The 24,082-nt window shown below is 31.7% G+C and overlaps 2 long non-coding RNA genes across 3 annotated transcripts; one reads left to right on the forward strand and one right to left on the reverse strand.

Annotated features, from left to right (window-relative positions):
• Positions 1–1,847: 1,847 nt before the first annotated feature.
• On the reverse strand, positions 1,848–5,495 carry LOC110868850. The gene is made up of 3 exons (XR_002552814.1): positions 5,158–5,495; positions 4,828–4,949; positions 1,848–2,316 (listed from the first exon to the last, which is right to left on the reverse strand). It is a non-coding gene; the product is annotated as an uncharacterized LOC110868850 (long non-coding RNA).
• Positions 5,496–16,112: 10,617 nt separating this feature from the next.
• LOC110868851 lies at positions 16,113–18,305 on the forward strand. 2 transcript variants are annotated; one of them, XR_002552816.2, is made up of 5 exons: positions 16,113–16,337; positions 16,422–16,614; positions 16,726–16,828; positions 17,115–17,206; positions 18,066–18,305. It is a non-coding gene; the product is annotated as an uncharacterized LOC110868851 (long non-coding RNA). The 2 variants fall into 2 exon arrangements; XR_002552815.2 differs by having other exon boundaries at positions 16,120–16,337; positions 16,422–16,630.
• The last annotated feature ends 5,777 nt before the right edge of the window (positions 18,306–24,082 follow it).

Raw genomic sequence — 24,082 nt, forward strand, 5'->3', positions numbered from 1 at the left:
GTTAAATTTTCTTCAAATGTAAATTTCAATAAAATTGTGACATTTTTTGCACGTTTTAATAGTATGTTTATTACTTAAGTAACACATAAAATATAGTATTTTAACATGAACAATTTTTATGTCAAATATCTTGATACACTTTTTAAGTTAGTGGTCAAATTAGAAAAAGTGAAATTTAACACTTTTGCATTATATTCATACTAGGTTATATACCCGTGAGTTTCACGGGTAATGGGGTTGTGTTAAAAAAATCTGTCTATAAAATAATAACTTCACATAGTAAGACACATGTTTGACAGCCTTACCGAGACAAAAAAACATAAATTGAATAAATTAGGGCATTTACTTCACAGAAAAAATATCTTATTTAACGGTGTTGTCGGGTACATCAATGGTATAATGACATAAGTATTTCAAAAACGGCAGCAAATCAAGATTATTATGCAATTGAAATATTTTTGTAAGAATGTTTATATACCAATGAGCTTGACGGGTTATCGGTTGATTTTTAAAAATTTATATTTGCAAAAGAAATAAAAAAGCATGGATGATGCTTTTGGAATCAAAGATTGATTGATGTCCTATTTTACAATTTTGTAAAAAAAAAAGAGAGAGAGAGAGAGAGAGAGAGAGAGAGAGAGAGAGAGAAAAGGTTATCTCCCCTTTTATTTGTAGCGACTCTTTCAACTTATAAATATCTAATGCGGTGGGAAAGTTAAGTATTTTTTACCCAAAACATATTTTCTGTGTTTCGAGCTCCATATTATATAAACACCGAAATTCCTCACAAAAGCATAAGATACTTTCGTATTATATTTTAATTAGTTGTGTGTATGTATATTCGTGTATATCTTAATCATTTAATTTGGCATCTAGTAATTGGACTTGATCATTCTCAACACCGAAGTAAAAAGACTTAGTCAGACCTCCCTTCTCCTAACACCTATACCGAATGAAATTGTTGAACAAAAAATGGCTACATCAGTCCAAAGATGCATCCATAAGTTAATAATTAAGTTAGACATTACTCATGTATTCTCACTTGAATATTAATACATACAGAAAGTTGTTATATTCTTAATGTACCACTAAAAAAGATCCTATGGTAAAGAAATAAAAACAACAAAGTAAAAAAAGAAAAAACCAGGGGCAGTCCAATCCATTCGATACGACTTGTGGAAGGTCCGATTCTTGACCCAACCGGGCTTAACATCATAAGCTATGTGAGGCACTTTTTCCTATTTTTTCACCTTTCAACACGTATGTTTCGTAGTTTTCAAAATATATTTTCTCAATCATTTAATCTTTTTTTTGAATTACAACGATTGCTTTATTCAATTACACCAAAATATTCCTAACTAATCTCCTACGCCCAGGTTTGAACCTGGAATCTCACCTCTAAGATCACACGGAGTTTTGAATGGCACTTGTTTTTTTTTATTATTAAAACTCCACTTTTACGTCCCTCCCACTCCGTTTTTTACCACATATCCATAATTTATATATTTAAAAATTTTTACAGATAAATTAAGCCTTTAAATCGTTCATGCATATTGAGGTGACAAAAGTTTGCATATAGATGGTAACTTTTCTTGGAATCAAAGAAGACCAATTATCATGTATAATACCCAGTTTATTTTATAACAACATTGCTATAATTGAAATCGAAAACTTCATAAATATTAGAACACAATATATAAAATAATAAAATACACAATTGGGAAACAGCAAAAGCACACTCAAAAAACATTCCCTTTATGTTTATGCGTGTGTTTTTGTTTGAGTTTTTTTTTAATCAAAATTGTGAGGAATTGACACCTATGATTAATTAGAATGGAGGCTTAATATGAGGACACGTGGCCTATCAACTTTTCCTTTATTATATAGGAGGATAATGATCGATGAAATTACCGTACACAATATTATAATGAAAATACCGTACACAATATTATATATTGTATATATAGATTCTCCTATCAGCATCATCTTTAATCAAAATACCACGACCACCGCGGTTCATCATATATCATTTCCGGTGGTGAGTCTAACAAAAGTGGTGACGTTGGTTTTGCTCCACTGATGTCATTGTTGTCTAAGACTCCACCAACTATATCTTGGAGCGGTCCACCACCGTTGCCGCCACCACCAACTATATCTTAGAGCAGTCCGCCACCGTTGCCGCCACCACCACCGCCGTCAATATTGTTGTCTAACACTCCACCAACTATATCTTGGAGCAGTTCGCCATCGTTGCCGCCACCACCACTACCACCGGCGTTCATTGGAAGTGAAGTATCTCTTGAGTTTTCTTCCATCCTGTTTCACATACACAAACATGCAAACCATAAATAATAAACAAACAAAGCTCTATGTTGTGAAAACCCTATCGCGACTAAATGTAGTGTCGTACTCTCTATTACTGCAAATCTTGATATGAGCTTTCCAATCCGATTGAACCGCATACTTCCTTGGGTTTACCATATCTTTTCTCCATTTTTTTACACATATAGGTATTCTATTCCGTATACATTGTAGTTATTTGATATATATTTTTATAATAACAATACAAAATGTAACCGGTTAGTAGTTACCCGATAAATACCCAATGGGTTTTGAGATGAGTATACCCAACGGGTAATCTTTTTAAATTAATGGGTTTACCCGAAACCCGCGGGTATACCCGATACCCGATGGGTATACCCGATACCCGATAGGTATTTACCCGTTAGAAACCCGACGGGTTTTGGGACGGGTTTGGGATAAGCTTATCTAACCGGGTTTGGGTTTGGGATTACCTAAACCCGTCCCAAACCCGACCCATTGCCATCCCTACATTGTACATACAGAATCCTAATTCAAATTTAAAATCTTTGATGCTCCCTTTAGTTTTTTTTGTCACCTATTAAGTTGTAGCATTGGTAGCTTATTGAAATCATAGTTTTCAAAAGCGCTCGCCAACCATACCGCCTTGCAGTTTCATATTTCATATTTCTGCCATTTGTTATATGAAGTTTGTGTTTGTTCTTTGACTAGTTTTTGCCCCGCCCGCGTTGCGGGGCAATAAACCGAATAAGTCTTTCTCATAACATGTATGTCTGTATAGAGGGTAAAATCGTAATTATATTTTGATCCAGAGGCGAAATTATAATTTTAAACTGAGAGCAAAATCATAATTTTGAGCCTTTGGGGGGGGGGGTCATAATTTTTTTTTGAACTGTGGGAAAAAACGTAATTTTGAGCTGAGGGCAGATTCGTAATTTTAAGGTAGAGGGAAAACCAATTTTTTTAACTGAGTGCAAAACCGTGAATTTTAAACGAAGGGCGAAACCGTAATTTTAAACTGTGAACAAAATTAAAAATGAGTTTTTAAACCGAGGGCAAAAGCGTAATTTTGATAGGGGCAAAATTATAATTTTATTTTGAGCTGGGGGCAAAAGCGTATTTTTAAACGAAGGACGAAAGAATAATTTTAAACGGGAACGAAAATTAAATTAAAACAAATTTTGGTCCAATGGGGGAGTGCCAGGCAGCTGCCTGGCACTATTCCCCCATCTTGTAATTGTATAGATTTAAACGAAGGGCGAAACCGTAATCTTAAACTGTGAACAAAATTAAAAATGGGTTTTTAAACCGAGGGCAAAAGCGTAATTTTGAGCTAGGGGCAAAATTATAATTTTATTTTGAGCTGGGGGCAAAAGCGTATTTTCAAACGAAGGACGAAAGCGTAATTTTAAACGGGAACGAAATTAAATTAAAAAATTTTTGGTCCAATGGGGGAGTGCCAGGCAGTTGCCTGGCACTATTCCCCCATCTTGGAAATGTATAGATATAAAATGGTAAATTGATGAAGATCTTGCAAAAAAAAAAAAAAACAAAATGGGCTGATTTGGGTTCTGTTTTGTTGTTAATGGCTTAAGCTAGAGTATTCATTTATTTAACTAAAAAAGAAAATGGGTAAAATGCATATTATAAACCAATCAAGTTGTTACAAAAAAAAAAAAAAAAAAAAAAGAAACTGTAATAGTACTTCACACATTTATTTTTTAAAATTCAGAAAATGGATCAAGTGTGTTTGTTGGTCGCTCCAACCCTCGACTTACAAAATACCCATTCTGAACCGACCCGTTTTGTCCACCTCTACTCATTTGTATTTCAGGTTGCCCTAAACTATTCCTAGTCATGCACATTTTACATTCCACTAAGAGGATGGTTATGGTAGGCGCTGATGGTTTCAGCTGCATCATATATTATTGACAAATTCACTTAATAGGGCTTAGCTTAGAGCTTGACACTGATCAGTGACGGTTTGTTTATGTGTTTTTCCCTGCAGTATCTGGTAAATTCAGTAGTTTTATTTTGTAGATCTATTCTGCAATTTCTTTGATACTTTTCATAATTTTGTTAATTTTATTCTGCATTTTGTTCATAAGTCTACAGTTTCTTCATAATTTTGTTAACTTTTTCACACTGAAACTACACTGTAGCATGCGCAATCTATTAATAATACACATGGTTGGGCAAGACAAGTGTAAAAACGCCCCTTAAAGCCACAATCCCCACTACATCCCTTTGTAAAAACGCCCAATAATGCCCCATTGCATACTGGGCTGCCACATGACGCAAAACGCCCTAGGGTGGGTCATTATTCACCCCCAACGACTACGCATGGTCTAATAATCGACTCTTAAAGCTCATTAAACACAAATCCATAACCCATCCATCACTAACCCCAACCACGAATGAGATGATTTTTGTTAAACAATGTATGATAGTATATCCACTGGACTACCAGTATAAATCAAGAAGTGAACTTAACATAATACTGACCTTTCTGAAGCTCAAAAACACGTCGTATGAGATACTTGTTGTTGTGAGTGTCGTTCAACAAGACGCCATTGGAGATTTGCTTGACGGATCTTAATAAACCTCATCCTTGTAAGCGAATCTGACTAAAAAATATAACTAACAATTAGATTTGTGGGTTCAAAGGTAAACTGAAATAAAAAAATAAAAATAAAAAAAAGTTTGGTAACTACTGCAACACTGGAAAATCATGGAAAACCTTTTTATAAAAATAAAAAAAAAAAAAAAAAAAAAACTTGAGATCTTCATCAATCGGATCAAAATCACAAAAAAAGTCTCCAATCGATGACCTACATAAAGCCGATTCACAAGATCAACAGCTGAAATCCGATATTCGTTTCATGTTTTCAACGATTTCTGCTTCATATTTCCAGATTCTACACTATTCGAACCCAAATCGAACAATCGGAACATAGATCTGTGAAATTGGAACCGAATCTCTCACTGTTTTTTGAAGATTCAAGCGTCGGAAGAGGTTTTTGCAGCAAGCAGAACACGTATCACAAGAAGAACTCTCATTATTTACAATCAAAGAACAACTGAAGTTATGAAAATCAGACACAAGAATTACAGACTCACATCTAACACTCACTGGATCAGACTCACTCATAAAAGGATCTATATTAGAACTAGCATACCTCGAAGAGTGGGCTGCTGGGAAAAAATGCAAGTGAAGAGGTAGAAGCGGTTGAACTTTATATAAGAGTAAATTTTCATTTTAGTCCCATCAAAATTCTCATTTTAGACTTTTAGTCCAAATATTTTTTTTCTTGCTGTTTTAGTCCAAATAGTTTTGCTTTCTGTCATTTCAGTCCCTGACTTTTGTCATTTTTTTTTTGCCATTTTAGTACAGTGAAGATGATGGCGGTGGTTGTTGGTTTTACGATGATGGCAATGATGTTGGTTGATGACATGGGTGGCGGAAAAGTGACCGGTGGTGGTGGTGGTGGAAATAGTGGGTGGTTATGGTGGTTGAGTGGGTGGGTGGTGACAGTGTAGGCAGGTGGTGGCGATGATAGAAGGTTGTGATGAGGTGGATGGTGGGAGGTGGTGGTTGTGGTCGATGAAAATGACAAAAATGATAAAAGTCAGGGAGTAAAATGACAGAAAACAAAACTATTTGGACTAAAATGGCAAGAAAAAAACTATTTGGGTTAAAGTAACAATTTTGGTCAAACTCAAGGACTAAAATGTCAATTTACTCAACTCTTTATATAAGTTGGTTTCTATTGGAAAAATTATCATTTTCATATTTTTTATATACACCCTACGTTTCTACAAGTTGAAATTTCATCATTTATTCTATATTTTATACTAAAAAGTTAGACGCGTGATGCGACGGGAAACATAAATATTGCTAGGGTGTGTATGGTTCGGTTGGTTTGTCTATTACCCTCAACCGAAGCCAAAATCCTATGCCTTTAATAGGCTTACATGGTCCTAGAAAATGAAAATGGGAAAACATGGGAATGGAAACAACTGCAAATCATGTGAACGTGAGTAATGGCATACACCACCTACTACTCCACATTAATTAAACTAAAATAATAAAAATAAACAGAGAAACTTGCAAAATCGAAGATATCAGTTAGTTTATTTTATTAATCAATCAGTTTTCGGTTGACCAGTTTGGTTTATTTGATTAGATTAATGATTTTTGGTTTGGTTCTTTTAATCTTGGTTGATAGCCAAAACCAAACTTGAAATAAGACTTTTGGTTAAAAATAAATAAAAATGAGGATTAAAGACATGAAATAGATGTATAAATACTTGAAATGAAAGTATAAATGTTTTCGGTTATATTTGGTTAATTGAAGGTACAAAGAAAACTGATAACCATTTTTTGGTTAATTGGGTTTTTGGTTAATCAATTATCAGTTAATGTAGTTTTTTATTGATTTCGGTTCGATTTCGTCTATTTCGATTAACGATTCAGTTATTGCTCACCCCTAGACACTACTAATCACGTAACATATCATTTTTTAATAAAAAAACTATAGCAATACAATACATAAATTAAAGAATAAAATGCTCGTTTTTATGGTGTAACTTTTAAAAAAATATATATTAATGTACATAAAAGTTATGACCGTTTAAAAATCGTAGGGTATTTAGCTTTTGGATAAAACGTAACTAATAATTAATTGATCAAAATTAGATTAAACATAAACGAATTAAAATGTAATAAAGATGGAGAATTTAAAAATCGTAGGGTATTTTAGCCTTTCAAAACAATAAGTGTATCACATGGAATGGAAAGAATCAAGAAAGTCTAAGATTTAATTTAAACTGAAAAAAGGAAACTTTTGGCTACAAAAGAAGATCCCGACGTAGTAAAGAAACATCGGTTAACACGCAAAAGAACCTTGAATCAAAATAAAGTTTAAATTTGCTACATAATTATAAAAACAAACCATTGCATTATATAATCAACTAGGTTAAAAACTCGTCAACAAAACATGTTGAATTGAATACATGATAAAATGTGAAAAGGAAAAATATTATTTTAACAAGAAAAAATGGAAGAATGTTGAAACATAAAAGTCAATCATATTTCACTACTAGTAGGGTGCCCGCGCAATGGGGCGGGGGCGACATTTTGCATTGCGACACTCGTTTCTGGTAGTTTCTCATTCATATAATATTTATGATAACATTATTGTGGTGGATATATGTCATAAGTATTACACTTGTCTAGTAATTGTTAAATTTAGAATTTAAATTATCAAGTACTTAAAGAAACCATTGGTGTAATAAAGTAACACACAAATAAGAAAAAATAAGTCTTAAACATAATTAAAAGTTATATAAAGTAGCACACAAATAAGTAAAGATACGTCTTAAACATAAATGTTGAAAACTAAAAGCTCAAGTGTCAAGCACTTTGCGTCATGAGGTTAAAAATTTAGTAATCATACGGCTTAAACATCTCAAAGATCTCATCCATATTGTCACACCATTATTTCTCATCATCGAGATCAACGTCCTCTGGAATTTCTTGTATCTCTTCCTGTTTAATTGTTACATCTGTTGAAGGATGAGTTTCTTCTTTGATCTCCTCTTTAAGTAGTTTGGGGAACTGAAAGAAACGTTAACTATTTTAGTTACATATGTTTTATCATGTAATTGTTATATATAAGATATGATAGATAGGTATATATAACATTACTTGTTACAAACTTTTTTAAAAAAAATCTTTTCTTTTTAAAAATAAAATGTTTTGTTTATAAATAAAATAAATAATTGTTTTACATATATAAAGTTTTGGTCTTTTATAAAAATTAATAATGAAAAGGCAAAAAATATTGTTTTTTTATAAAAATTAATAATCAAAAGACAAAAAATAAAGATAAGTTGTTATAATTGTAAAGTATGTTTATTTTATTGGTTTAATTGTAAAGTATAATTTTATTTTTTAAAGCTCATAACTTTTTTTAAATATCCACGTAGTACTCATCCAATAAACTTTAAGTTTAAAATTTTTGTTTTTATAAAAATAAAAAATAGTATATGACTCGTAAATACGTTTTAGTTCTTTAACTTAAATTGTTAAATTTCATTTTTACATATATAAAAATTTATATTTTTGTAGAATTTCAAGAACTGTTTTTATAAAAAAAAAGGATGTTAAGAGTTTATATCTTTATTAACTTTAGAGTTAATTACATAATTAGTCCCTGTGGTTTGCACAAAATAACATACTTAGGTATTAATAGTTTAAAATCACCTTCTAGGGTATTAATTTTTCATTGTTTAACGTTTGGAGGTATTAACTTTTAGGGTATTAACATAGTTAGTCCTTGTGGTTTCCACAAAATAACATATTTAGGTACTAATAGAATGTGATTTTAAACCTACAAATAATGTTAATTCCTCCAAATGTTACAAAATGAAAAGTTAATACCCTAGAATGTGATTTTAAACTATTAGTACCTAAGTATGTTATTTTGGCAAACCACAGGGACTAACTATGTAATTAACTCTTAACTTTATATTATACTAAGTTCAGATTTTTAGTTCCTAACTAGATTATCTATATGAGTATACTTTAACTTATAATCCCTAAAAATATGCAACACAATCTACTGTGTATCTAGTCAAGTTGGCAAAAAAATTTTGAAATTGAATAATATTATCTATAACAATATAGTTGAACTTATAATTCCTAGAAATTTGCAACACAGTTTAGTATTTATTTAGTAAAGATTATAAATTTCTGAAGTATTTTATTTATATTACTTGTTACAAAAAATATTTATAAAAGAATTATTTTTTAATAAAAACAAAAATGTTTTGTTTTAAATAAAGTAAAAAAAAAAACTGTTTTACACATGTAAAGTTTCATTTTTAAGAAAAAATAATAATCAAATAACAAAAAAATAAAAGACAAGTTGTTATAGTTGTAAAGTAAATTTATTTTGTTGTTAAATGATAAAGTTCATAATTTTATTCTTTAAAGTTCATAACTTTTTTAAATATCCACATGATACTCATCCAATAAACTTTAAGTTTAAATTTTTGTTTTTATAAAAATAAAAAAAATACTAATTGACTCGTAAGTACGTTTCACACATTTAACTTTTAACTTTAATTGCTAAATTTCGTTTTTATATATATATGTATATATGGGGGAATGCTAAAATGAGAACCACCTCGAGTTGTAAGAACCGTGAGAACTACACCGTAGGGGGCGCGGTGGACCAAAATTTTTTTTCATGGACGTAGATGCATGTATATAAACACCATTTGTAAAAAAAATTCAAAAAAAAATGTCGTGTGTGTAGTTTTGAGCGCCACAAGTTTGTGTTTACGGGACCCGTAAATCTGGTCGGAAAATTTACGGGTCCTGTAAACACAAACTTGTGTTGCTCAAAACTACACCCACGACATTTTTTTTTGAATTTTTTTTTTTACAAATGTTGTTTTTATACATGCATCTACGTTTCTGAAAAAAAAATTTGGTCCACCAAGGCCCGGATCAAAAAGCTCTCGCGGTTCTTACAACTCGAGGTGGTTCTTATTTTAGCGCAATTCTATATGTGTGTATATATATATATATATATATATATATATATATATATATGGTCAGGATTTAGTGAAAACAGTGAAAAGTGTGAGAACGGTGAGAACGATTTTGGTGGTGACATGTGGCATTGATGTTAAATTACACTAAGGGGTAATATTGTCAAAAAAAACCTACTCACATGAACTGGGTGTTCAAATAAAACGCCATAAAAACACCCAATTCAGAAAAACGCCAAACACTCAAAAGCTATTTTTAAGCTATAATTTACAACAGCTCAAAAAACCATTTTTTTGAACGCCAGAAAAAACTCAAAAGCTATTTTTTTGAGCTATAATTTACAACTCCTCAAAAAACCATTTTTTAATGTAAAATATTCAAAAGCTATTTTTTGAGTTATAATTTACAACAGCTCAAAAAACCATTTTTTGAGCTAGCTCCTAATTAAAACGCCGTAACAAAAAAAAAACTATATTTTCAGGGTCCAAAGTGTAACTTATAGTGTAAACAAGTGTAAACAAGTGTGAACACAAGTATTTAATTGGTTTTATCATACACGCAGCTTTAGGGGAATGTGATTGGAAATAAAAGAATTCATACTCCAATGAAGACACACAGAGCTCCCAGTTAAAACGCCATAACAAAAAAAGCTATTTTTTGAGCTATAATTTACAACAGCTCAAAACCCCCCATTTTTTTGAGCCATCCGCCTAAATTAATATTTTTTGAGCTCAATAAAATCATAATTTGTACTGTAAAAACACCGTAAAACACGCAGTTCAGAAAAACGCCATGAAAAACTCAGTTGAAAACGCCATAAAACACTCAGTTCAGAAAAACGCCATGAAAATAACTAGTTAAAACACCATAAAAACACCTAGTTCAGAAAAACGCTATGAAAATACCTAGTCTAAAACGCCATAAAACATCCAGTTCAGAAAAACGACATAAAACCCAGTTAATTTTTTTTCGAAAAGTATATCAATAGTATACTCATTGGAAAGATAAAAAACGCTGAGTTTTATGGTGTAATTTTTTTTGAAAAATAATCACGTATAAAAAAGTTATTGTCGTTTAAATATGAGGGGGGAAATGGCATGTGATTAACATGTGCACCTTTGTTTGGATCTTCCTATTTTACCCCTCCTGGTAGCTACAAGACCCTTATTATTTACAAAAATACCACCGAATCAATCTCAGTCACAAACCACTAAGATCTTGTGGCTGAGAATCGTTCTCACCATTCTCACACTTTGAGGTGTTCTCTCCTATATATATATATATATATATATATATATATATATATATATATATATATATATATATATATATATATAATATCTATGTTTTTTATAAAATTTTAATTTTTTTTAATAAAAAAATAGGATGTTAAGAGTTTATATCTTTATTAAATTTATATCATAATAAGTTCAGTTTTTTAGTTTAGCTTTAAAGTTTATTACTTTATTATTTTTTAATTAAGAAATACAAATTATTAGATTAATACCCAAGAATAACTGTAATATTTTATAATTTCAGCTTGACTATATCTAACTGCAATATCTATTTATTGCAACTTTAGGATATTAAGTTATACAAGTTCAGTTGACTTGTAACTTTTGGATACTAACTTTATTTTGAATTTTATTAATATGGTCAATAACTGCATTATATTAACATTAAAAATAAAGTTCAAATTTAAAATAAACTTTATTCATACGTCAAGATCAAACATAACAACTGAAAAATGAAAAAAAAAACATAAAAGCAATTGATAGATTTCATATTAGACTTCATGAAGTCTGTTCCGCTTCTGAATTGACACTCGAGGTAATTTTAATCGGGTTTTCTGGTTTGTGCTTGAATCAGCAGTATCTTCTAGTTCCTCTTTTTTGTCATTGTCCTCGGAATTGTCTAAATTAATAACCTCACTCGATTTCCATTCAGACAGTCTTTTGGATCTCTTCCTTTGAGTCTCAAACTTTCGATCCTTAAAAAGGACAAAAATTGAATACAAAAGTTAAAAAAAAGATTAAATAAACCTTAAAATTACCTCTTCACTAATTCACGTTGAAGATTAGACTTGTATGTACTAAACATTGCACCATAAGAAATAATATCAACACTTTTATCACTATCATCCTGCAATAAAACACAAATATAATAACATAACGAACATGTTAATATGAAAGATATACGCAAAAATAATACTTAAAAACCAGCAAAATCAATACCTTAGAAGTTTGTTCGACAACTGGGTTGTTTAAATTGACATGTTCATCATGCAACTGAATCTGAAAAATAAAAAAAGTTAACATTCACATAAAAGTAAATAAAAGAAAACAATTATTCATTGCTGCAATATAACAGAACTGACCTTAGAGTTTTCAATCTCACATGCTTGGTTTTTCGCAACAATTGAATTCATAACTGGATCCATTTTTTAACTTTGTTTAGCAATAGATATAGGGGTGTTCTGCTATGTATTTATAGTAGTAACTATAGAAGTGCATTAGGGTTTAATTTTAGATATGTCACCCCTTTATTTAGGAAGTTTGTTGTCGTTAGTTTTAATTTTTTATAAGATATATTTAAGTATAGATATTAGGCAGTTTTAATAAAATAAAATGTGACACATAATCAATTCTCAAATAGGCAAAATAATTAGCTATGCAAAGAAACAATGAACAGGTAGAAAAAACTTAAATAGAACAATAATTTTAGGGCATTAATATTATCTTTATTTTGCACCAAAAAGATTTTAACTTTATTTATTTTGAAAATAGTAGTTGTTATTTTCTTCTTTAATCACTTGTACATTAAAGCATTATCGACTTGTACTTTTTAATCCATGCGTCGATATTGAAAAAGACAACTACCGAAATATCAACAAAAATGTGTAGGTCATCATGCCATCTTTGGATTTTTTTTAAACAATATAGTTTATAAGATATGCTAAGAATACGTAAAAAAATATAAGTTTGTTGTGGAGGTGTGAATTGTAACTAATTATCTATAATTTTGTTAAAACCTTAGGGATTTAAGTGTAATAAGTTTAAGGGCTAAAAAATAAATAGTGTTTAAAAGACCAAACTACCCTCATTTTAGGGGTCTTTTTATAAATAAGGGAGGGGGGTTCTTATTTTTTGGGTATCTTAAAATACCCCTCCCTCATGCATTATAATATGGTATAGATAAAGTTCACAATTTACGTTACATTTGAGTTGAAACCGACACACTAATACGTAAGGAAAATAATGGGAAATAATGAGTAAGTCTTAGCGATATGTGGCGTAGTGACGGAGCTTAAACAAAAATTCGGCTGGGGCTGGACTTTTAAAATCCAAATCAGTAGGGGTCAGGCTCTTAAAAATCCAATTTTTTACATATAAAAATATTTTTGTCGGAAAATTTTTGAAAACATCTAACGCTACGAGCGAAAAACAGGCGAGGTTATGGCACGCCCCCAGCCCCAAAGAAGCTCCGCCAGTGATGGGGCGCTAAGTCCATGTCACCTCAGGAGATTTCGATCAATAGCCCCCCCCCCCACCTCAAACCATACCGAAGGCGCTATTGGAGGCACTGTTGTTCGCCAGCGATCACAATAGCGAGCTTTTGCAACATGGATGGTAGGGCCTTGGTTGACTAGATGTTGCCAATGGCTCTTTTTTAAGATTTTTTTATTTTAAAAACAAATTTTTACCTTATAAATATACACATTCAACACATTTTTTCACACACAACTTACCAATTCATCTCATCTTTTTATCACAAAAATCATCTCTCCTAACCCATCATTTCATCATGTTTACGTTCAATAACGACCCGAACGTGTTTTCTCCTAACAATACACGTTACATATCAAGTCAACAACACCCGTGGACCATCAATGCCATCACCGGCGAAGACGAATACCGACCTCTGCCGACTGAGAATTCACCAACACAGAACATGCAATCACGACAACCTCGACAAACACCTCAACCCGTTCAAATGCCAGATCTTTACATGTACCCTCATGGGTTTGGCCAATACATTTCATAGCCCTTGTCTCCTATGTCTCTACCAGATACCCAAACCGTAGTACCCAAAAGCCAACACGATCTCGAAACCGATATCCGCGAAACGTCATCCTTGCGGAGACATCGTAGAAAGCAACCCGACGCGTCACGAGCTAAAAAAGTCATGATAAGTGGACAATGAAAGAGGAGTTAGCCTTGCCACGAGCATGAGTCAACATATTTAAAGATCCCATTCTTGGTAATACTTTTTAAAGTATTTATTTACTTATTTAATTGTATTTTACATGTTTAAAATTATATAATATTAATGTTTTAGTTTTAAAGCATACGTCTTTTTAAAAATATGTGACTTTTGTAAATGTTTGAGGTATATAATTTCTAAAAGTGTTAAAAATGGTTACAGTTGTTGATCAGTTATGTTTAAACATGATGAAAAACATGAATAACATACTTGTGATAGTAGATAGGCCAGCAGGAAATCCAGTCAGAGATGCAACCATTGAGTTTGACATACTTGTCAAGATAATCTGGTCCTCCTTAGGGTGCAAAGTAATAATGGTAATGAACCGAATAAAGGGTAATTCGATTTGGAGAGAGAGACGATTTTTATGTTATGAGTAATCAAATTGTGTCTAACCTTTTAATCTCTATATTAATCTTATTATATATGAACCTAAGAGGAAACCCAATTAGTAAATAAGGGTAAGAGTAAAATGCACGGATAGTCCTGTAGTTTTGCAAAATAACACCTATAGTCCCCAACTTTTGGAAATTACACTGGCGCTCCTTGTGGTTTGACGGTTTGTTACTCAGATAGTCCGTGGAGTGGATGACGGTTAGTTTTCTCCGTTAAGTGGATATAAACTGACAAATTTACCCTTCATCTTCTCCACTCTATAAAAACCAAACAACCCCACCCCTACCTTTCTCTCTGTTACAACCCCCCCCCCAACAACCCCCCACAACCCCCAACCACCAACCACTACCCACCTCCAACCCACACGTCTTCTCTCTAAACAAAACCACCTTCACCACCTCTTCATCTTCATGTTCTCATTCTAACACCCACTCACATTTTTGCCACATTGTTCAACATAAATGGAAAGATCAATATAAACCAATTGTATTATATCAATAACAGCAATCTAAAAATATCGAAGACCTATACAATCACAAGTACTACAATCATACGAACAGGGGGCGATAGTCTAACTTTTGAAAGATGTTAGTTACAGCTGATCTCAGGCCGTTATGGTTTGTGTATAAAGAGGTACAGCTAGTTGCAATTAGGGGGATTCACTTAACCATTTTTGTTCATTCTTCCTGTGATCACTAACTAATAAAGAAGCCCTAATATTGGTCTTGATTTGATTCGTTATTTGATCTCAGTTTCATTCGATTCTATGTGAGTTCTTCATGTGTTATAATTTCAGAATTTGATAAATTTTATAACATACACTTATTGTTATTTAGTAATGATGTGTACTTATGTTACAAATATGTTTTATTGTTGTTGCTGATGATGGTTATAAGGTTAAAATCTTGATACCACACTTACAAGTGACAAATACCCAAATCTGCTGATAACTCCAGAAAAAGGTTTATCAAAATCATCTGATGCAGATAAACTTTTGTCCCTGCTTCATGACCAAGTAAGAGCTGACTATTATAATATCATGTATTAAAATTTTTGATACAATCAAGTAAGAACTGTGGGTATATTTTTATCTTCATCTCCATCTTCATGTTCTCATTAATCTCTGCCTTCTCTCTTTCTCTCATTTCTCTGGTTAATGGTGGGGAAACAGAAAGAAAGGTTGGGGTGGATGGGGTTAGGGTGGGGTTGTTTTGTTTTTATAGAGTGGAGAAGATGAAGGGTAAATTTGTCATTTCGCATCCACTTAACGGAGAAAACTAACCGTCATCCACTCCAGGGACTATTCGAGTAACAAACTGTCAAACCACAGGGAGCACCAGTGTAATTTCCAAAAGTTGGGGACTATAGGTGTTATTTTGCAAAACTACAGGGACTATCCGTGCATTTTACTCTAAGGGTAATATGGTGCATCAACAGTTACCAACTAATTAAAATCTATAAATAAGTAACAATTTTGAGCTTGTGTTGCTTGTACCATTAGCTTTGGGTGTTTTTCAAAAAAAATTGGTATATGTGGTTGTGATTTATACACATGTCCACAGTCCACACATCTATGCAACACAGTCTGGGAGCAAGATAGAGTGTGAGAAACGGAGAGACAGGGTGCGGCCAACCACCACCTCCGGTGGCGGAGCCATGACGGATCTGTCGGCGTCTTCTCAGCATCGGGGAGTGTTGTACCCCTACCTACAGAGCAGAAGACAAGGAATCCGGTGAGGCGGTGCGAGCTAGGGTTCTGACGAGACTCCGGTTAACTCCTGCATGAATTCCGGTAAGCCTCGATTCAGTTGTATGTTTATTTTTTCAGTTAGATGGGTCTATCTTGTGTACGTTTAAGCTATTTTCGATGTTACAGGCCTCCGGTTAAGCTCCGACGACTTCTCCGATTACCGATCTGGGTCTGCATGTTGTTAAATCTTAATTCTTAAAGATCAGTGGATGACCCGTATCCGGAAGTCAGCGTGGGTACAAAGGACGGATGGCAACAGTGGTTGCTGGAACTTATCTTGATTCAAGAACTGATATGGGTGTTTGTTTGATAGATCTTAGTCAGTTAATCAATTGGTTCTCCCTCATATTCATTTACTTGAATGACAGTAAAATGTCTTGCATTTTCACAATATCTTAACCTTTTATTTATTAACTTTTATGTTGCATAGGCTGAAAGCTTAAGTTTTTTCAAGAAAATTGATCAAGATGGTGAGAGGGAAGACTCAAATGAGGAGAATGCTAAAGTTGCTTTGATCATCTTCTCTCCAAGAGGTAAACCTTAGGTGATGAAGATGTTAGATATATAGTTCAATAATCCATACTTATCTTTCAAACGGTACTCATTCTAGGTTTAGTTGTTTTAGTTCCCTGTTCCCACATTCTAAATTTGGGTAAAATTTATGAGATAAATTTCAAGTTGGGAACCCCGTTGTTGAACCAACTTAAAACCGATTCAGTTAGGAAGGAACCTATTCAAGGTTTATTTTCTTTTTTGATCAATAACTATCTTGAGCTTAATTATGCGTATATTGCTTATTTTTGTTATTTTTATATACAGGGCTTTAGCCTCGTCTCTTTAGATCAAGTGCAAGAGAGCTTCTTTAGATTCATGTGCAAGAGTGACAAAAATAAAATAAACTAGCAAAAACGGTATGAATATGCTTCACTTTGGGGGCCATTTATTTAGGCCATCCGTAGTCATAACGCCCCTTTGTGGGCGTTATGCGACACGTGGCGCGCCACGTCAGCGTGTGGGCGTTATGGGGCCTTATGCATTTAAGCCCGTAGTCATAAAGCCCCAGCCTAATCATTACCCAATTAATTAATAAACCCTTAAACTATACATATATATGTATATATATGTGTCTGTGTGAGTGGAGAGAAAAGAAACAACAAGCATGGCGCCACGAAAATTATAGCGCTGCAAGAATTTTTTGGGCCATAGCGCCCTGCGTGGTGGTGTGCCCGGCGCCATAGCGGCGCTATGGTGGGCTAAAACGCCCCACTACGTTCAACCTCATGAGTTAATCAATTTAGGTTATGTTTCTACCTCAAATGGGTCAAACTAAGTTTTAAGAAAATGTTTTTCAAGGCTACCCACGTATTCAAATTAAAAAAGACAACAATTTAAACCTATAATATGTTGACCCGTAATGTAAGATATTTATTTTTACAAAATCTTTTAAAGGCAAATTAAGCTTTAGATATGTTTTTGGTTGAAACTGGTACAATTTGGGTGCCCTATTAAGTAATTTTAATATATGAGTGATCTTAAGGAAAAAGTTAAATACTTAACTGTTCTTGTATTCATAGATGACACATTTATTATTGTTAAAAAAAGGTTCCACAAAGCGCTTGCGGGTCAATTTACATGACCCGACATGCTTGACCTGTTACTAACCCGACCAACTTGCCACCTCTAAATCACACACATACATATCCGTGCGTGTGTTGTGTATCTACCGCTCTTACTACCGTTTTGGTTTCTTTTCTTTTTTTTCTATTTCAGCAGGAGTTTTAAGGGTCGTACTGCTCATCATTTTACTTGCAGCACTTTTATATTATGTCAAAAGTGAGGGTTTGCTTCTGTACAACATGCATAAATTTTGCCTCTCAAATCTCATGACTACAATTGTATAACCAGTCTATTAGAGTTTGTTAGGAATATTATAAATGACATAAACAAATTTGTATTTATTGGTTTCAAGTATGTAGCTAAATAGAAATATGAAATATAGTTGGTTCGGAACAGTTTGGTTGATTTCATGTAACATTGAAGACTCAAAAAACTAACCGTAACATTGAAGCTCTATGCCATGTTTTTTCGCCGCCGCAACGCGCGGCGGGTACAAATCCTAGTTATTTAATAGTTTGTTAATATATTTTGATCTATATAATATAAATCATTATAATGGCTACAAAATTAAATATTACGATAATAATATATTTAATCCTACAACAGTATATAATTTTTAAAAGTGTTAAAAAATTTCACGTATATAATTTGTAGAAGTGTTAAAATAAAAATGCTAAAAAAATTTAAAAGTATACAATTTTAGAAGTGTTAGAAAATTTTAAAGTATATAAAATTTTAAAATATATAAATGTTAACATAGGCAATCATCAAGAGGCACCGGTTTTTATGAGGTGAAGCCGAGAAAACTTTTTTACAACCATTAACCGCGAACCATATCGTTTAGACGCTTCGTTCTCGGGAAAGTGGTCGTCAATGAGATTGAAATGTACCAACTTCAACAGCATTGTCAACCGTTATATTAAAAAGAAAAATAGACCGAGCGGTTCAAGCGACGCAGACCTCATGTCTGCTGCTCTTGACGAGTTCAAAGCAACATATGATTGCACATTTACTATGGTTAAATCTTGGGAGGTGCTTAAAAATTTGCCAAAGTGATTATGTTTTAAAATTATGTTTTTTAAGAGTTATGTGCTTTTTTAAATGCTAAGTCTTTTTTTATTTAATGTCTTTTTAATGTAGGTTTAATTTATATGTTATGTTTTTTTTTATAAAATGTTATGTTTTTATATTTTAAATACCATGTCTCTTTTTAAATATATTGATTTTTTAATGTAGGTTTAATTAATATGTTTTGTCTTTTTTTTATAAAATGTTATGTTTTTTATATATATTAAAATTAGGTTATAACCCCGTGTATTACACGGGTTGAATAAATGAATTTTATATACTAAATAATAAAACAATATATTTTTAAAAACCCCCTTTATTGCACGGGTTGAATAAATATCATTTTTAAATATTAAGTAATAAAAAGTTATATCTATAACAACCATATTGTACGGGTTGAATAAATGTAATTTTATATAATAAATAATAAAAAAGTTATATTTTTAAAACCATGTGTATTACACGGCTTGAATAAATGTAATATTGTTTACCAAATAATAAAAAAATTATATCTTTAAAAATACTCATGTATTACACGCCTTGAATAAATATGATTTTATATAACCAATAAAGAAAATTATATTTAAAAAAACTAATGGATATACTCGTACGCGATAGATATGGTGATTACGGAGATGATTATTGAAAAGAAGATACAATGGTCAAACATTTTATTGAAGAAGTAAATAAGCAGTCATTTGAGTGATAAAATATAAATTATATTTAAAAAATTCGTAATAAATCTAATTTTATATATAAAGTAATATTGAAAGTTATATACAATTTGTTAAAAATTATGTAATAAAATCGATATAATAATTTTTTAATAATAAAAATAAAAATAAATAATATATTAATACAAAGTTTGGTTTTGGTGATAAATAATTTGGTTATTTAGAAATATCTTAAATTAATAATATTTTGTAGAAGAGTTATCCGTAATTAGAAAAGATTAAACTAAATAATAATTATCCATTAGATATTAAATTAAATAATATTTATTGTGAGGGTTATCTATAATTATTTAGAAGAGATTAAAATAAAACAACAATTATCTATAATAGATGGCCTAATATGATGGCAAGTGTCCCTTAAATGGTTTCTTTTATTATATAGTATACATTTACAGCGGCCATAAACGGCTAATAAGTAATTTTGTTTTTAGTATGTCTTTTTATATGATATTTTTTATTCTTTAATATGGTATTTATTTAATAACTTCCGTTTTTTTAATTTTTAAGCATTTATTTTTTTATCAACATCCGATATATATTTCATTAAAAAGTTATATTCAAAATAAAATATTTTTTTGGTATCGTGAACCGATATCATAGCAAACTCAATTGATATCGATCGAGCAACATAAGTGTCGGTATCTGTTTCATCGAAACCGGTACCAATATTTGTTTTTTGGTTTTTTATTGATGTAAAACACCTTTCGCTATCTTTTGGGCGTATCAAGTCTATATTTTTCTGGTTCTTTTTCGGTTGCCACAACAAGTGTTGTTACCATAACGAATTGAACCGACACTCACTAAGTTTCCTCCACGTAGCGTGAGTAAATCCCACTAGTTTTATATCAAATTAGTTAAAATTAAAAACAGCTGGGTGATTTTACATTCATCCTAGGCTTCTATAACAATTCATTATTACATGGTTATATCTAATTATTTGGTTCGAAATATAAAAAATCATATTTAGAATGAATTCCTCAAATAGTGTAAACTTATTATGCTCGCTGATTAAAACAATCACTTATCTAACATAAGGTGGGGTCGTAATTTTTAACTTGGTACAAAATAATCGACTTTAAGCAAACAATGACTAATATCTTTGATTAAGAGGCTGGATTCATCACTTTAATCTATCTTTTGACATAGTTGACTCCCATCTTTAATGAATACGGTATTGTAGATTTTCATTACACGAATAAATAAATTATCTATGTAAAATTGATTTTATGGTGATTTTGATAACTTTACATCACCATTAAGTAATGTCACATCACATTGAATGCTCTACATAATACATATGTCGCTCCGAACTGATGTTAAAGGGGTTGGTAGCTTTAAAGTTATAAGTTAAATTTGATTTGAGGCGACGTTTTGGAGGATATGGTTCGCAAGAAATCAGAAAGTTTTTGAAGGCAACTTCATCCGGGTTCTTGATACGGTGGAACAAATAAAAGAAGACTCCTTTATGTGGATCAAACATCGGTCCAAGCTTCCAGATTTGTCTTGGAATAAGTGGCTAGAGTTTGATGTTTCGAGTCTGTTGTAGTTCTTTTTGTGTCCTCTTTCTTTGTATGCCTTCCAGCGGCTTGCTGGCTCTTTATATTCAGATATAAAGTGATTCGCCGTTCAAAAAAAAAAAAAAAATTTGATTTGAGGGGGTAGGCTAAAGCCATAAATGCGGGGTTACGGTCAACAATTTTGTGTAAATTCTAAAAATAAAAGGACCATCCAGCAACAACCATCATTTAATTCTATGTATCTCTTCCTTGTTGCCATTATTCATACCTTAATTTTTTTTAACGGTAAATTTGCATCACTGACGGATTACTGTAGTATCATCGTGATATCAGCGGAACCACCCGATCATATCCATCTCTACTAGACATAATGCCTATACATTAATTCAGGAGGAAACCCAATAAGTATAGGAAAAACTCCCTTGTGCGAATCAAACCCAGAACCTATTGGTTCCAAAGTCTTATCCCACCCCCAAAATGCCGATAAACTATAAAGCCATGGACTATTCATACCTTAATAACATGGGTTGTGTTTAATACACCCCAAAGTCAACTTTTCTTTTTATTTTTTTTTTCTCACAAATCAACTTTTCAAGTTTTACTATTATTTTCTTTTTGAACGGCCAACAGAATCAATTCCGAGCACTCTCAGGTCACCCATTGGACAAACGGTGTACTCCGAGAGTAACCCGAGTCCATCACCAATTCCGGAGAAAACCCGGTAACCCACCCGCCCGTAGGCATGACGGTGAAAATTACTGGTAAAACCCGTTTGGCTCAAGGATCCAACCCAGGTTACCCTGAGTCTCCTATCATTGCCTACCAGTGCCTCACTTTACACCAAGTGAGAGTTAAATTTACATCTCTTAAGAAAAATGCAAGTATTTCACCATTTGATCTAGAGATCATTCAATTCAAGTTTTACTATTATTATTTATGAAAAAACCAAACACACCACAATCAAATGCATCCAATTAGCAACTGACACCCACAACCCATATTACGTCACCTTCACCCTACTCTACCTATGCTGTCCCTCCCTACTTTCTAGCTCTATTGTCTTCCAATCGTACATGCAAAATTCGTAAAATATATCTATTTATTTACTTTAGTTTTAAAATTTCACCGATATTTGTATGACATCTAATTCAAATTTTCACCCATTAACATTGTACTTTATAAAACTTACTAGGTTAAAACCCCGTGTATTACACATGTTGAATAAATATAATTTTATATACTAAGTAATAAAATAGTTACATCTTTTAAAAACTCGTGTATTGCACGATTTGAATAAACACATGTCTTACACGAATAATGTAATCCGTTAAAACATTTAGTCATCAAAATGTGTTTTCTAATAAAAAGAACTTTGAGGTACTATTTACTTATTATAACATCTCACTTTATTTTTTATTAGGTTAGAGAGTTGTGTATTACATGGTTTATAACATTTTACTTTGTTTTTTATTTATTATTAGGTTAGAAACTTACGTATTACCTGATATTGGATACCCAACAGAAAAAAAGAAAAGAAATATTTTAGTAAAAAATATTAAATATACAAGAGATAAGCGGGATATTATGATTTAATATTATTATTTCATTGGAGTGTAAAACGAGATAATGAGATCCTTTATTAGAAATAAGATTCTTTTTTTGAACGGCTAACTGCTTTCCACGTGTAAACCCACCCTTTTGGAGCTATGTCCAAAGGCCGACTACTCGACTACCGCTAGAAATGTATAAAAAATATATATGTTCTACATGTATTGAATAAATCCTTTTAACGAAATAGTTGATTAAAATAAATATTTTTATTTTAATATGTAATTATCAGTTATCCTTGTCCTTATTATCAAAATATAAAAACAACTAAAACTATCAATTAAATAAAATCTTTATCTTTATAAATATTTAAAACACTAATATATTTTTTTAGATTTTAATAATTAATATATGATTATAATAATTAATATATTATTATAAATTATCTTTGTCTTTATCATTAAAATCTCTTCTACAAATTTTAAATTTAATATTATCAATAATTGACATTCCATAATAAATATTTAGAAAAATAATTAAGACTGCCGCATAGAATGTCATGTGTCCCTAAGATGGTTTCTTTTATTATATGTATAGATTAAAATGTTATAAATGATAAAAAAAGAGTTAAATGCCATTTTAGTCCCTGTGGTTTGAGTCATTTTGTCAGTTTAGTTCAAATGTTTTATTTTTCGCATGTGGGTCAAAAAAGGTTTCACCGTTGCCATTTTAGTTCACTAGGTTAACTTCATCTATTTTTTCTGTTAACGAGAAGGGGAATTCGGTCATTTTATATGGCCAAATCGTCTTTCTAGTTAACAGAATTACATATAAAATGACCGAATTGCTCTTTTCATTGACATAAAAAATGGATAAAGTTAACCCAGTAGACTAAAATGGCAAAAACAGAGGCGAAAAATAAAACCATTAGACTAAACTGTTAAAATGACCCAAACCACATGGACTAAAAAGACATTTCACTCTAAAAAAAATTAAAAAAAAAGATTAGGTAATGATTGAATGGGTTCCATCCCATACCACGGATATTATTGAGAAGATGCAATAGAGCCCCTTCAGTAAGTAACGTGGCGCCTAAGTGTCAAAATGATTAGTAAAACTTGTGGCCGATCGAATTCCCGTTGTAAAGGAGGGGAAATCAAAAGAACGTAAATTGCAATTTCCCCTATTATTATCCTCGGTGGTGCTCTTTTCCTCTTTTATATATGGCTTTTAGTTTTTTACATATGATAATAAACTACGATTGAATGTGTTCAGTTTGGCAGTCATGAAATACCTTGTATTA

The sequence above is a fragment of the Helianthus annuus genome, chromosome 7 (assembly GCF_002127325.2).
Source record: "Helianthus annuus cultivar XRQ/B chromosome 7, HanXRQr2.0-SUNRISE, whole genome shotgun sequence".
In the NCBI taxonomy this organism is placed as follows: domain Eukaryota; kingdom Viridiplantae; phylum Streptophyta; class Magnoliopsida; order Asterales; family Asteraceae; genus Helianthus; species Helianthus annuus.